The 16,297-nt window shown below is 35.8% G+C and overlaps 2 non-coding genes and 1 pseudogene across 2 annotated transcripts; all 3 read left to right on the forward strand.

Annotated features, from left to right (window-relative positions):
* The first annotated feature begins 9,039 nt into the window (after positions 1–9,039).
* Positions 9,040–9,107, forward strand: LOC118595927 (annotated as a pseudogene).
* Positions 9,108–13,904: 4,797 nt separating this feature from the next.
* Positions 13,905–13,979, forward strand: LOC118595907. Its single transcript, XR_004946599.1, has one exon. It is a non-coding gene; the product is annotated as a small nucleolar RNA SNORD113/SNORD114 family (small nucleolar RNA).
* A 248-nt stretch (positions 13,980–14,227) lies between these two features.
* On the forward strand, positions 14,228–14,299 carry LOC118595906. Its single transcript, XR_004946598.1, has one exon. It is a non-coding gene; the product is annotated as a small nucleolar RNA SNORD113/SNORD114 family (small nucleolar RNA).
* Positions 14,300–16,297: the final 1,998 nt, after the last annotated feature.

Consider the following 16,297-nt stretch of genomic DNA (forward strand, 5'->3'; position numbering starts at 1 on the left):
CTGGGATTAAAGGCGTGCACCACCATCGCCCAGCTCATATGAGTTTTAATGTATATATAAGGGGTTTATTATTTATTATTTATTATTTATTATTATTTATTTATTTATTATTATTTATTAGTCCATATATGAACCTTAATGGGTCACAAATGAGTTATATATCATTGCAGCAGATGATTGTCTAAATAGATAAAGACCTAGCCAAGGTTCATTAATGTTTAAAGTGTATTAGTCTGTAGACTTTTGATTATTCACCGGTAGCTAGTGAGTTAATTGGTAAACAAGGCTGGATAATAAGAAATGAATTAGCCTGAACCCTGGATCAATATAACTGCTGGTGTGCCTCATAGGTGGTAAAGTGCATCTGGAACACTGAAAACCCAGAGGAAAATAATTAGAGCTGTTGCCCACTCCAGATTGAATGCTATAGATAGATTCATGATTTCATAAGACTCTTGTCTGAGTTTGTTTTTCACAGGTTTTGATTATTTTGCAGTCAGGAAATCAATAAGAGGATGTACAATCAAAACACTTGGTTGGACATGTTAAAGAGGTATGTTTTTTATTGTGAGGATTTTAAGAGTATAAAGAATAATATATAATTATGAATAAATAAATATGAAGGGGCATAGTATCATATAATTATATCAAAATGAGAAAGAGAACACTATTAACAGTATTAATGCTAATAAATAATGATAACTGTCCAAAGTACAAATGTTCAGAGGTATTTCTTATGGCTAATGGTAATGGCAGAGAAACTAAGTGATGGCTGGTATTCTAGCATTGGATTCATGGACATTCAATGGTGTCTTGTTCTTCTTAATAGACTATGAAATGTACATCCCAGTAATTGCACAGTGATTCAAAGGTACCTGGGTAGGTGGAAGAAATGTCTCAATTTTATCAGGTCTGCTTCACTATGTAGTGAGGTTGAGCTACACTGGGCTATATAAGTCCCTGCCTTTAAGAAAGTCCAATTACTCAATGTACACAGTAAGCAAGAAAGGAGTATGCCTGTGCCCATTCTTAGTGTACACATATAGCAGCAAAAACAGTGTGAACGTGTACTCAAACTAGCCCCCTCCCCAAAGAAGCTCATGAGAAAACATCAAGGCTTTTTTAAGTGAGTTTTTATAATTAATAGATACTTTTTATAAAGTCATTAGAGATTTATTAACTAATTAACTAAATGAGAATAACTAGAATAGGTCCCTGTTTGCTGCTGCTGGTGGTGGTATATGAATCACACAGTGGGTACACTGTTTGATTCTGTCAGGTCCAGTAAAGACAGGATAAAATGTATCATGTGTGTTTAAAGGGCTCTTCCATATGGATGTTAGGAATGCAAAGGGACCTTTTTCTTAGATTGTTTTTATGCAGCTATGTTCTTTTACTGTACACAGAAATATGTGACTACTACAGCAGACATAAAATATACAGATGAAGTATGAAGCCTGTAACATACATGGCAAAGTCAGATAAGTATTAACATATATTACTTCAAATTCATATACATGTAAGTAACTCAATAAATGACCATGGTCTTAATCTCCTTTTACTGTGTTTTGCTTTTGACATCCTAGACTGAACTGCGAACTGGCTTCTGTGTTCCTCAGGTTTCTGGTCCCCGCCATTGCCTCTGAGGGTAGGAGCATTCTCTACACTATAACAGAGTTCTTGGTTTGATTGTTTGTTTTTAATATATTCATTGTAGCATTAAAATAAGTAGGAAATATAATTCTTCAAAGACAAACATGGTCCAAGGGATGGATAGGAGTTGTATAAAATACCTTGATTCACTGATATTGTCAACCATGAGGTTAATTGATACAGAGGGCCTTATTCAATTAGAGATTAATTCGCAAGACAAATGGCAGGGGTGTCAGGGTGACATCCTTGAGCTTTTGTGATTAATTCATTTATTATTAGTAAATCAATGACCCACCCAATAAACAACTTTAGATGAGAATGAAGTTAGACTCACAACAAGACCAATGGTGGTGACTCAGTGGCATAGGTCTCCTGCATTGTCTGTGCCTCTGGGAGGCCAAGGTTCAAGACAGACATGAGCTTGTTTAATTCATGTCTTCGTAATGATCCTGTGGAAGAGAGTTAGGGATATACAATGATCTTGTTTGTTACATTTATTTGTCTTGCAAAGAGCGGGACAGTTTGTCCCATAGCATATACCTGTGGAGGTCAACTTCTGGGAATCAGTTCTCTCCTTCTACCATGTGGGTCCCAGAGATTGGTCATCTGACTGGTCTGGACCTTGGTTCATTTTTCTGTTTATATGCTTCATTTTATCTATGTAAGTTGCTTGTAGACTAATCAACATATATATATATATATATATATATATATATATATATATATATATATATATGTGTGTGTATGTGTGTGTGTGTGTGTGTGTGTGTAATATATATATAAATATATATATATATATATGTAAATAAATCAAAGCCTTGCCCTACTATGAATTCATGCAAGGAAGCACAAATATTAGTGTAAACTGTGTATATTGATGTATTTTAAGAAGAAGCATGGGCCAAAGGCCCAAGTTTTTTGTTTTTTGTTTTTTTTTATTAAGGATCATATAGGCAGTGTACTCAAAAACAATGGTTAATGTTATGAACATGTGTCATACTCGAAAATGCAGTCACATATAAAGATGGTCATTTTGATATAGGTGCTTATGACACAAAAATTTAATAAATATCTGAATGAATTAATTAGTGAAGAAGATTAAAAAGGACTATTTAGGGATAGTCTTTCTCACACTCTTTGTTCTTTCTCTGAGGATGGGTGCTTTCCAGTTAACAGAGGACTCTGCCATGCTTGTTCGTGTGTGGAGAGTACAGAGACCAATGTGAGTGAGAATTAATGTTCATGAGCTTGTGCGTTTTTCTTGAAGCATTTATCACATTATTAAAAGTTTAAAGAAGTCCCAAAAAGACCAACTGTGGAAAATGATAAATATAGAATTAGCATGAAATATTACACTTATAAATTCATTGATGATAATTAGAGAACATGATATGAGTATAGCCGAGAATCCTAAAGGCATAAAGAATACTTATTGCTCTTAGGTTTCATGAACAATAGTTTTTTAATTTATGACTATTGAATTAAATTACTTGTTTAATAAACACATGTAAATTAGTATGAATAAAGAGGTCCCAACCAGGACCAATGATGGTAATGTAGGTTTAATGAGTTGTGGTGATGTGTGTTATAAGCCCAAAATACTGAGGTCTGGTTAATTAATACAGGTAGTATGATGATTTGTTGAAGAAGAATCTAAGACAACAAATGATTGTCTGTATAGAAGATAAGCACATTTAAGGTTCTTGCTTTTGAGTTTTTATCCATAGTTCCAATTTTATTGTTATTAGTGAATTAATAAGTTAAATAGCAATCAGATGTAGATGACTGTGAAGAAAGAGTCATGACCCAGAACCATTGTTGAGGTGGTCACATGTGAGTCCGAAAAGATGAATAATTCATGTTTGGGCCTTCAAGGCATGATCATGTTGACAGCTTTCAGGAAAATACAAGGACTTTATTCTTACCTTCGTGTTCATGAATAAAAAATACTTTTAAAAAAGAATAACATTTAAAATTTATCTTTAAATAATTTCATACATATATACAATGCATCTAGGTCATATCTACCTCCAACTCCCTCCTTTTAGTTCCCCCTATGACCCCTAAACACATCTTCCCAACATCATATCATTCCTTAAAAACAAAAAATACAGTATAACTCATTGAGTCTAATTAATGCTGCCCATTTGTGCATTAGATTGGGGCATCCACTGGGGCATGAACAGCCTACCAGAGACTACTCTCTTAGACTTCTTTTAAAATAGTAGTACTATTTGTTGTTTAAATGCACAATAAGAATACTGACACTGATTGGAATGGATGGCTAGTAGTTATTGTGGTGTGCCTTCAGCTGGGGATGATGTGGATAGTTGCCAGTGACAGTCAATGGTTTTTGTCAGATGTAGGCTCATATTGGTAGAAAATGAGTAAATCTTGTTGCACATTAATGGACGGCATGTCTATGTTAGCAGATGACTAAAAAGAAAGACTAATGGGGAACTCTTCTTTTCTTTATGGTCTCTGCTTCTTCTTCAAAATGGACTCACTGATTGCTTAACAATGTGTTGGAATGGAGATCACATGGAACACCCCTGTGAGTAACTAAAGTCTTATTTTGATTTGGGGCCCTTGTTCTAAACCATTTTTGTACTTTATTATGTATTAAATATGATAAGTTCTCAAATAGGATTTGAGATGTAGTGATGACTGATAATGAACAGTACCAAGGATAACTACTGAAGATAAAGTGAAGGATTTACACACCTTGGTCTTGGGTTTTTTGAATCATGTATTTCACTAGAACCAATGAACAAATAAATTGTTCAATGAAAATGGAGAAGTGAATCAGGAAAGGGAATTTCATGACTGGATTGATGATGACTACTGGTTCAGTATGACTTACAGCAATGAGGTCTGTGTACGGAAGACTAGAGGCTATTGTCTGTGCTTCAGGTGGAGGGGTTGTCTCAGCGCTCATTTTGCCTTCTCTGCTTTGTACTTCTCAGTTCTGAGAAGCTACAAGCTTCACAGTGTTCCCTGTGTGTATTAGAGTGAGACCAATGTGAGCAAGAGAGGCAATGATGTGTTTGGGTGGTCTGTTTAAGACATCCAGTGACTGCTATTTGATAAGTAGCAACTGTAATCAAAGGAGGCTTATGACAGCCAATGAAACTATAGATTGCTCTGAAACATTGTATTGATGAGTTGACTAGTTGATTAGTTTTATGATGAGAGCAGCTGGTGAAAAAGACATAAGTGAATCTGTAGGCTATTTTAGGGATAAGTATCGATTTTTCCCTCCCATTAGAGTTTTGTTTCAAAGATAGTTCATGATATTAGAGAAGTGAAAGATTAATTAGTAAACATGTATAGATTTTTATATGAAAAAGACCTCTCAATGTCTTGGCCCAATGATTATAATTAATGGTATATGAGAGATCTTGCAGGATATATTTCCACGTATGACTGGAGACTGTAGGGTTTTCAGAAACAGGAAGTGTGATCCACTTCCTGGGATTATTTGCAAATGATCTCATGGGCTGATGTTAATGATATATAAAAATCTAATTCTTTTAGTTTGGGTGGAGTGGTACAATTTTCGGATTTATTGAAACATCTTAATAAAAGTACAATCTAGCCAGGCAGTGGTGGCACCTGCCTTTAATCCCAGCACTTGGGAGGCAGAGGCAGATGGATCTTTGTAAATTCAAGGCCAGCCTAGTCTACAGAGCAAGTTCCAGGATAGACCTGTTACACAGAGAAACCCTGTCTCGAACCCCTCTCCCCCCAAAAAAGAATGTACAATCTAAACACAAATGGCCCAAAGTCATGAATGGAATCAACTCTTAACTCAGCTATTAAATCATTATATTTCCATACCATTTTATAGCATATTACAAAAACAAAAAACAAAAACACAAAACCAAAAACAACCCTTTTCTATTACCTTCATTGGAAATGAGTCACTTGTCAGACAACAGGAGCACTCAGTACACTTGTTTGAGGCCTTTATTAGCTTGTCCCTGAGTGCTAATGTGTCATAAGTAAATCAATAAACACAAGTGCTGTGAATGGGGATAGATGAGTCTGTTAAAGCACAGCCTCATTGTGAGCCTGTTTACTGGAACAGAGTTTGTTCTTTCGTGTCTCTACTGCTGCCGCATGTAGATAAAAATAGACTCAGCCTGTGACCCACGTCAGCAGGCAGCTTATACACAGATGTGCGAGTACTCAGTGTCTCTGTCGAAGCTACGTACGATTTTATATGTTTTTGACCTTTAGAAAATTAGAAAAAGTTACGTAAATATCCGAATTAAAACACATTTAAAGAAAGGAAAGTTAGCTAGCTGTGTACCAAGTGTATGTTTAATACCATGGATTATGAATTAGTCATTGTGCTACACCAGAGCCCTGTTTACAAAGACATCAAGGTTTTCTCATTCATTTTTATAGCTGTACATTGTTCCATCTTAGATTTCCCCATTATTTCATTTATTCCACATTTCTGCATTAAGAGATTTGTGGCTCAGATAATTGAAGTTTGTAATAGATTCATGCTAAGCACAGTATGATGCATAGAGACAGGTGTCTAAAATAAACAGTGATGGTGCATAGTCAATGGGATGGTTATGTTGTGCTCTTTACCATGTACTCAATATCCCTGGGGGCAATATGATAGAATTGTCCCAGTTCTAGGATTGCAGAAGCCAGTGCAAGGAGCCACAAGGTGTCTGCCTTCGTCTGAGGTGTTTGCTTAAGTGTGTCCACTAAGTTGTTAGTGAAAATCATCAGTGCAATCAGGAATATGTCATGGCTAATGTTCTGGTGGCCAACTTCCCCCCAAAAAAGTAATTTTCTATCCCCCAACTTCTTATTAGCGTACAGTAATTGTACATAGTAGTGGGCTCCATTATGACATTTTCCTATATATATCTGAGGTACTTTGATCACATTCATGACCCAATTAGCATCTGTTATCCCACTGATCCCTTATTTTTCCTCTTTGGTCCCTTTTTACTTTCTTATCTTGAGTGTGTGTGTGTGTGTGTGTGTGTGTGTGTGTGTGTGTGTGTGTAAAAAATTGATGCATCCTCTAAATATTCCTTAAAAGATAAATGTGTATGGTACTTTTATTGTGAAGCAGGAGTACAGAGATATAAGTGCTGCTCTATGTCAGAGAGCTGATGGTAGTTCATGCCGTAAGTTGGAAGAACACATAGATTATACAGTGAAGAGCAAGTGAGGAGGACCACTATATGGAGCACATTGCCTCCCAACTGTTTTTATGACCAAAATGTCCATGACCTTCTGAGGTCTGTTGCAAGCAGGGATTTGCATGTTTGTCTCTGCAGGGATGAGCACACGGATTTTAGTAATATTCAAGGATCATCCTCTCAGTCTTTTTTGCATCATAGATTTGATTTTGTTATTAAAAATCAGCAAATGAAAGAATAAACATGACAGTGTACAAAGTGAAGAGAATGGCCTAGGCAAGCATGAAAGCATGTGGTGAGGCAAAATCATTTTTAATGTATCTTAGGCCCCTTGAAGCTCACTAAGCATGAAGTGGATGGGGGAAGGCTGCATTTTGGGGTATGGGTAAGTAATGACATGGGATAGGCAGGGTTCTTACTTTGGATCCATAATGAGTTCAAGTATTTATATGCTTAAGAAAAACAACAACAAACAAAACAAAACAATAAAACAAACCACAAAGTAATAAATACTAAAGTGACTAAGAAAAGGGAATTTGAAAGTCATGCATTAATGTTATGACTCTGTCAATGGTGGGTTTTTAAAAGGTTGTTGTTGTTGTTGTTGTTGTTGTTGTTGTTGTTGTTGTTTTGAGAGAGGGTCTCACTGTGTAGCCCTGGAACTTGGCATATAGACCAGACTGGCCTGGACCTCACAGAAATCTACTTAGCTCTGCCTCCTGAGTGCTGGGATTAAATGCCACTACATTTGGCATCTCTCAATATTTGATTAGCAGCATTGCATGTGTGCTTCCGAATAAATGCACTGAGCTGACTAAAGCATGGTTATGGAATCCAGGTGCTAAGAACAGAGATGCAATTCAGTGACAGGGCATTTTCTTCAGTATTAGTGGCTTTCTTATTAAAAACATTCACCAAATTGTTTAAGAAATGCATTTATGTTGTCAAGAAATTCAGTCAGAAGCTGCTAAAGGATCAATAGAGTATCTGTTCTTATGTGGACTTTTACAATGCTGAGATTGCTTCCCACAAGATACACTTGAGAGTGAGATGACTCTATATAGATAGTTCTTATGGATACAACAGTCAATTGATTATATTGGAAGGCAGGTATTTATTATTGTTAACTAATTGGAAAATTAACAGATAAATGTAGTAAGGGGAGCAGAAGAGTTGAAATTCTGACCCAAGAAGACCACATGTACTTATCATGGGTGATGAATAATTCATCTCAGAAATTCTGGGTTAGTTCAGAGACAGAAATTTGTTGTATTAGCTTTTCTGAGACTATTCCCATGGGAACATCAGCTATCCCAAAAGGTCATATTCTTTGGAGTTTTGTGCTTCATGAATTTTGATTGTTATTACCAAAAATTAAAAAAAAATCAATGGCCTAATTTACATTTTAATTAAATACAGAAACAAAGAAATTTGTCCAATTTTTTAAAAATATGAAAGGAAGCAATCAATATTATTAATACAATTTGTAAATACTGCAGTTCCCAAGTCAGTGGTTCTGGGGAGCTGTCTCCATGTCCAAGATTGGACAGATTGGTAGAGATTGTGGCCAGTCCTCTTGCTCTGAGTCGATTTGGACCATGATGCTTCTTGTTGTTGTTGTTGGGAGAAGAAATACTGTGATTTTATATATTTGGGATTTTTTTTCCTTGTTATGGTTTGTTTTGAAACTCAGGTTGTGTTAATTAAGAGGAAATATATAGATTGTGAAGCATTAACACACAAGTGTGAGGTGGAGGATGAATTAGTCATGAAAATCTTCTTAGTGCTCGGCCTGGTACTCCAGGGTGTCTGCACTGCCAGTGCCTTAGGCCTTCTCCTCCAGTCCCTCAGGCTGCCGCCATGCTCTGGCACAAGTGTGGAGCTCGGTGAGTGTAGCCAATGTTTGTGGTTTAGTTCGGGTGAAGATTTGTCTCCAGATCTTCACTCTAGGGTTACACAGTGTCCACGAGACCCACAAACTATCAACTGTAGTTAAATGTGATTAGAGATTATTAGATTCACAGACAGATTGAAACCAAATGACTGATGAGATAGAAAATTTCATGTGAGATGATTCTAGATACAGGATGAGAATATCTCAGCTGTTCTTGGATTTGTGAATATACCATCCAAGGTTAATATTAGGAAGTTAGTGACTCAAAAATGAACCCATACAATATAGAAGCAGCTAGAAAACCAAAAGGACTAGTCCTGGGTCCATGATGACCAATGGTCTCATATAAATCATACATGATGCACACATGTCAGAAACAGGTCCACATGGTAAAAACTAGTCCATTTCTTCCTTTTTAAAGTGCTTCTGTAGACAGGTTTATGTAACAGATTTTTTTATGGTTACATATTTTTATTCTATTTTCACTGTGGGATTAATGTGAAAAATCAGTTTGATAAAATAGATAGAACAACATCCATTCCACTGTGCTAATGGGAGGTATATTAATATATATTGAAAATGGGGTAGTCCAAGGGGAAATTAATGGAATGTGCACTTGACCACATGGCTAATGATGGTCTATATGTCACACAAGTAGTTAGTATTCTCCACCAGTCTCAAGTTAAGAATTGTTCATTTTATTAGAAATGAGAGAAATATGCCCCAAATGATACTAAAGGAAAGCCGAGAAGAAAGCATACATGGTAGGGAGGTCTCAGGTTCCTTATCTCTTCTTTGCTCCATACACAAGAATGACCATACTGTGTGAGTGGAGGGTCCTCCAAGGTCAGGAGTGCTGCATTCTGATGAGCATAAGAGTAATACCATTATGAACTGAAGGCTTTTTGTCTTGCTTTGGGTGGTTTGAGATATCACTTAACGAGTATTTATAGGGTAGTTAATGATGGCCAACTGAATATCAATGGCACAAAGACTGCATGAAAATTTTTATTCATAATGAAAATATGGAAACTGTTGTGGATTAATGTAATGAATATGTTAATGTTAGAGAGAGTCCATGTATAGATTAGTAATGATAGCATCCATTGGAAGTGGTTGTATATCATAGGGTTTATAATCATATTAACTGATCAATATGAAAAGTAGAAATGAGTATAGAAAAGAAGATTTAATCCTGGATCACTGATGATCAATAGTGCCATGAGTCACATACAATGGACTCTGGGCCTAGCTTCTTTCCCAATTTTCTATGTTTGGAATAATTCTGCCAGTAAAATGGAATGTATTTGTTTTCAGTTTCCATGTTCATTTATTTCCATTCTGTTAGTTTGAAAGCATTGTTGTCTGGATGGAAATAACTTTTGTACTTTCATGTCCTCTTTGGCTAGAGATGAGGTAGACAGTATAATTAATAGATAATAATCAACATCTGGGTCAAGAAAAGTAGCATAAAGAGCCTCCAAATAATGACTTCCTAAATAGCCAACTGAGGGGAGAATGATAAGCAGAACTAAAATAGATTAGCCCATCTTTTTAATGAGCTGTTTTGCTTTGATGTCCTGGGCCTGGATGCTCTGTGCCAGGGGACACATCTTTTCATGGGCTTGAGCTCCATGGTTACATGCATGTGTCAGAAGCACGAAATGGTGCATAATAATATGCTGTGACTGCTTTGACTTTTAAAAAGAATGCAAGTTAACCAGAGAAGCTAAAATATGTCTATGGTACACATTAGACTGGAATTCTATAGCACTGAGTTCTTTGTGTATGAACCACCTAGCTCAGTTTACACAATACATCTGAACTGTCTGGAAGTAATGATATAGAAACATCTTAGGGACTGTTCAAGGATCTACTTTTTATTACTTTTATGTTTTTAATCAATGAATGAATCAGCAAACTGATGTGAAATAGAGAAAGAGGATCAATGTGGTTGTTACCAAAGCCATCTAACAGTGACTCAGCATCCACTGATTCTCCTTTACTACCTTTGCCCCTCTACAACCTCCCCTGTTCCTGCTAACTACCATTCAACTCTCAGCTTCCCTGAGGTCAGTTTTCACATGAATGAGTTCATATACTACTTGTCCTTCTGTGCCTGAATTATTTCTCTTTACATTAATATCTGTGGCTCGATCCACAATGTCAATTTTTTAATAAAAATTAATTTATGTCCAAATAGAATCTAACAAGAGATTAAGAGCCTAGTAACTTGACCATGCTCCAGTGTTGGATTCACACACATTTGGGTCACACTAATTTTAGACTCCATATGTTATCTGAGAAAAAAAGAGGCCATAAAGTTGAGAGAGACACAGGGGTCATACCAGAGGGAGTGGATTGTTGAATATGAACAAAATACATTATATACATATATGAAATTCTTGTAGATTTTATATATATATACATGTATATATATATATATATATATATGTGTATATGTATATATACATATATATAAACTTGGAAACTCATAATACTACAGAAAACTGAAAAGAAAAAACTCATCAGAAAGACGACAAATAATTGAATTTAAAATGGGCATTGTACTTTCAAAGAGAACAAGGTCAGATGTGCCAAGCATTGTATTCTGAGCTTATGAATCATGTTTATTGATTTACTTTAATTAATAGCTTAGAATAAAAATAGAAATGTTATAATTAAAAAGGCAAATATGAACCAGTGTTGGTGGCTGCTGTCAAATGAGCCTTGTAGGGTGAATAAAATATGCCTGGACTCTGGAGTCGAGTGCAAAAGAAACATTGTTCATTGTCTCATTAGAAGGTGTCTTCAAGACAGACTTGGCAATATCCAAGGCTCTTGGTCCTGGCCTTTGTGTCAAAATTAGATGAATGAAAACATCAATCACTCAATTAATGAAATACTGTCTGACTATAAAAATCTATGTCTTGGCACATTATAATGTGTTAAGAAAACAGTAAGATCCTTATTTAGATGTCTGACTCCCTTACTTGCCCTTCTTTGGCTAAAGATAGTTCAGACTTTATATGGTAAAGCCAGTGTTCTCAGCATATGGAAGATTTTAAATTCTCTTTTATTAAAGAGAATAAAAACAAAAACAAAACCTTACTCTGTTAAATTAATGAGTGTATAAATGACTCCAAAGCACTTGTTCTCAACCTGTGGGTTGCAACCTTTTCATAAGGGTCACATATCAGATATCCTGCCTATCAGATATTTACATTATAATTCCTGACAGTAGCAAAATCACAGTTATGAAGCAGCAATGAACATAATTGTATGGTTGGGGTCAGCATAGCATGGGGAGCTGTGTTAAGGTGGTGAAGCATCAGGAAGGTTGGGAATAGCCACTCTAAACCAAAGATCCAGTTAAGGGCCAATGGGGAGAGTGCCTCAATTTTGGTGTCTTAATTTGTTTTAACCATGTGTTCTTTTTCCGGCTCTTCCCCATGGTCCAGTGTGAGCTGATGGGATTCTCCATGGTAAAGTTCTCCATGGTCCATCTCTGTCAGAAGCCTGGAGGATGATGTAAGTAATATTTAAAAATTATGTTGCCTGATAATCCAACCAACTAGTGGCTCTGGGTGGAAAGGAAATGATGTCAACAGGGATACCTGCACTCACACTCACTGCAGTGCTCTCTACAGGTGCCGAAATGGGACAGACTTGAGGAGCCATTAGCTGATGAGTGGATAAAGCAATGGCATAGATATCATGGCACACTGCTACAAGTTGTACCTTAACAAGAGATTGATGTCAGTTGTTGTGATCCCTGATTGATCACCGCCACATTGAGGCCAATTAACAAAAGATAAAGTCTCAAGTGCATAGGATTCTACAGACAGATGTTAACCTGTCAAGCATCATGTTCATTTTGTGAATCAGGCTATTTTATTGATTTACTTTGATTAATAACTTAGAATAAAGTAAATTCAAATAAAAAGTAAGAGGATAAAACATGAATCAATGTTGATAGCAGGTATTGCGAGTAGGCCTTACACTGAAACGTCTGGACTCTCATAGTCACTAAAAATGTAAGATAGTTCATTTTCTTTGTAGAAGATATCCTACAGACCATTGATTTGCACCCTGTGGGTCATGAATCCTTTGGGGATTGAACAATCCATCACAAGGATCACTTGTCTGATATGCCTGTGAGATGCCTTAGCACAGTAGTTCTCAACTTGTGGGTCACAACCTCCTTAGGGAACACCAATTAGATATCCTGTATGTCAGATATTTATATTATGATTCATAACAATAGCAAAATTACAGTTCTGAAGTAGTAATGAAAGTAATTTTATAATTGGGTGTCACCACACCATGAGGAACTGAATTAAAGGGTTGCAGCATTAGGAAGGTTGAGAACCACTGCTCTAAATGTATTGAGAAATCTCTAAGGACCCAGAGGCTGGTACCTATGTTTATAGATGTTAATTATGTGATTAGAATTAAGCAGTGAAACTCTTACTCAATCAATTATTTATGTATTAATCAAATGCAAACATGAAGTATGTCAGGAGCACTTTGATACGTTGTTATAAAAACAGCAAAGCACAGTAGGAAATAAATATAACTCCTATACTACTCTCCTCAGCTGACATAGACATTAGATGTTCAAGCTCTGTTTATTGTCTGGATGTGGGGCTATTTTAAAGTTCTTTTTAAATTAAATTGTTTATATATATATATATATTTTGTTAAGGTAAAAGCATGCTTTATTAAATGAATGAGTGAATAAGTCAATTCAGAAAGCAAAGCTAAAACCCAAAGGTCTATAAAAAGAATGGCCCAGCTTTTCACTTTTTTTATGTTTATCTGCTCTGCTCTGTGTTCTTCCCAATGAAATCATCTGAGCTGGGGCTGGAATTCTCCATGGCTCGTGCTCAGCAGTACATTTCTCACTAGAATCTGAGAATCAAAGTGAGTGATAGGTATAGATCTTGTTTTGTTGTCCCTGGACAATTTACTCTCTGTTTCAAAAATGTGCAGTGATGGAAGGTCTAGTGCATTCAGTTTGGGACTCTGATGAATATTTTAACTGAGCAACTGATACCATGAAAAGCTGACCTTAGATAACAAAAGCTTTTATTTGGGTATTATATCCCAAATAGCATATTGGGTTAATGAATTACTAACCAAACACTGTAGATAAGAATGGAGAGCAATTAGCCTGTCCCTGGATCAGTGATCATAACTGCCAGTATATGAGGCCCAGATCATGAATGACATGTGTCTGAAACTCAGAGGTCCAAAATAAATGATAAATGGAGAAACAAGGGTCTGTTGAAGAGAGAGTCGTTTTTTTTTATCCCCAGTTCTGTTCTCTTCTCCCCAGAATTGCTACTCCTGGGGAGATTTCTGCATATTCCAAGGTTACCCATTCATTAGTCATATCTCTAGGTTAGATCTTGGGACCAGTGTAAGTAGTAGACAAGACAAGTGATTTAGTGATTCAATCAATAGACAAAGTAGAAGTAACAGAGAAAAACAGGTCCAATCCTGGATTAATGATGAGCATGGGTGGCATATGAGCCCTAGTCAATGAATATGTGTCTGTAACACTGAAGTCATATCTAAAGAGACATATATTCTCCATGTTCTTATACTCATGCTATTATTGTAATTGGACCAGTGAACAACTCAAGGAAATATATAATCTATCAAGATAAAATGGGTGAAGCATCATCCAATTGTAAAAATACATGATTATATAAGATTGTAGTGATGTACACTGGACACACTGACCTGGTAGGAGAAGCACATGGGTCCTCACTGTGAGGTTTTGTTTAAGAGTCATGTACTCAGTTTAACTGTAGACCACAACTATCATGAGGGAAGGTCACACTGGTTTGTTTTCTGAAGAAATGGAATTAATTTTCTAATAAAATTATTGATAAATGAATGACCATGTGAAGGATGATATGGACTGACCCATTATCTCAGTTGTGGTTTACCCACTCCTTCACAGAGAGGATGCTCTTGGGATGACGACATGTGGATGTTCTCCTGAAGAATGGCATATTCTTCTATGGTGAGTGGCTTGTGGCTTGCTTCTCTGTGCTAGACTGTGGGACAAATGTAATAGCCAGTGTTGTCTCTGTCAGGGTCTCTTTTAATATCAATTTGACAGAAGCATGGTAGTAATTTTTCCATGCATATGGCACCAAGAACAGTCATGGAGTAATTTACTTTCTAAGAGAATAAATTCAGAGGTGTATGTTATTCGTCCATATGGATATTATTCTTAGGCTTTGTTATTCATGTATATTTTTCTGTATTACTGTCAGATGATGGCCAGTCGAAACACAGGTTGATGACTATTGCATGCAAGCCATTTGCAACAAATACCCATTAGTATTAAATATTACATATATTAAAATATACAATATTAAATGTATTAAAATATACAAAAAGGAAAATGAATATTCATATAAATTGAAATAAACAATAAGTTGACCCATTGTTTTATCCACTTTGAATAACCCAAGCAACAGTTGATCATTGCTCTTGACCTATGACAAGATTGAAGTATATACTGTGAAGAGAAATATAAATAAATATCACAGAAAACTAAATAACATAGTAGTGATATAAGGGAAAGACTGGATGTGTGGACCAGGGGAATGGATGACTCACTAATTGCCTTTATGATCTTACATGAGTTCTACTTTGATAGAGACTTGGCAGCAGAGATCTGAGGAAAATAGCCACACAGTTCTCTTTCTCCTTTAGGTGCTTGATTGAAATGTCAAGTTTGTTAAACTTCATGCATCTTATTAACAGATATGATGTGGAATATGGCTACTTTTCAGTCTTCAGCCTCACACAAGCCACTTACCAAAGAGTCACAGATTCAAATGAAAAATGATTGGACAGAAAATGATAAACTCTTTAGGGCTTGTGTTTTTACGTTTTTGTGATCTATGTTTTTCTATTTTCTTATATGTAAGTGGCATTGCAAAGCCAATGTTCGTATTTATGGGTCACAGGGTCACCCTTTGGTTTGTTCTACCTCACTCAATATGACAGGTAAGATGTGCCATGACTTTGATGTCTAACACAAAACAAACACAATCTGATTTTCCTGTAATAATCACCCACTAGTCACACTTTGGAGTGTTAATATTTTCCTTGGATTCAATATAATCAGATTTAGGGTAGTTTTTTTTGCCATAAGTGAAAAATTGTTCAATTACAAAAATATCTAATGAGATTGTCAACACTGTACTAGATTATGAGCACAATGGTAATTATAGTTCCTATAGACCTATAGTATCATATTTAGAGAAGTGATAAGCACACACATAAGTCAATCACCTTGATTTGATCAAATTTATGCAGAAAATAACAAACTAATTTACAATAATGTGTGTGTTTCTTACATGTTGGCCACAAATTTAAAGAAAAGCGTTGGGCAAAACAAAACAATTATCTATACTGATGTTATTGTTATGTGCCATATGCATGTGTTTAATTTGCATTCTACAACCTTTAAATTGATGGTTAAATAGTAATTAATACAAAACTCAAAATTTGTATGTTTTTCTAGTATAAAACAGTCAAATAAATA

Source organism: Onychomys torridus, chromosome 14 (genome assembly GCF_903995425.1).
Source record: "Onychomys torridus chromosome 14, mOncTor1.1, whole genome shotgun sequence".
NCBI classification, from domain to species: domain Eukaryota; kingdom Metazoa; phylum Chordata; class Mammalia; order Rodentia; family Cricetidae; genus Onychomys; species Onychomys torridus.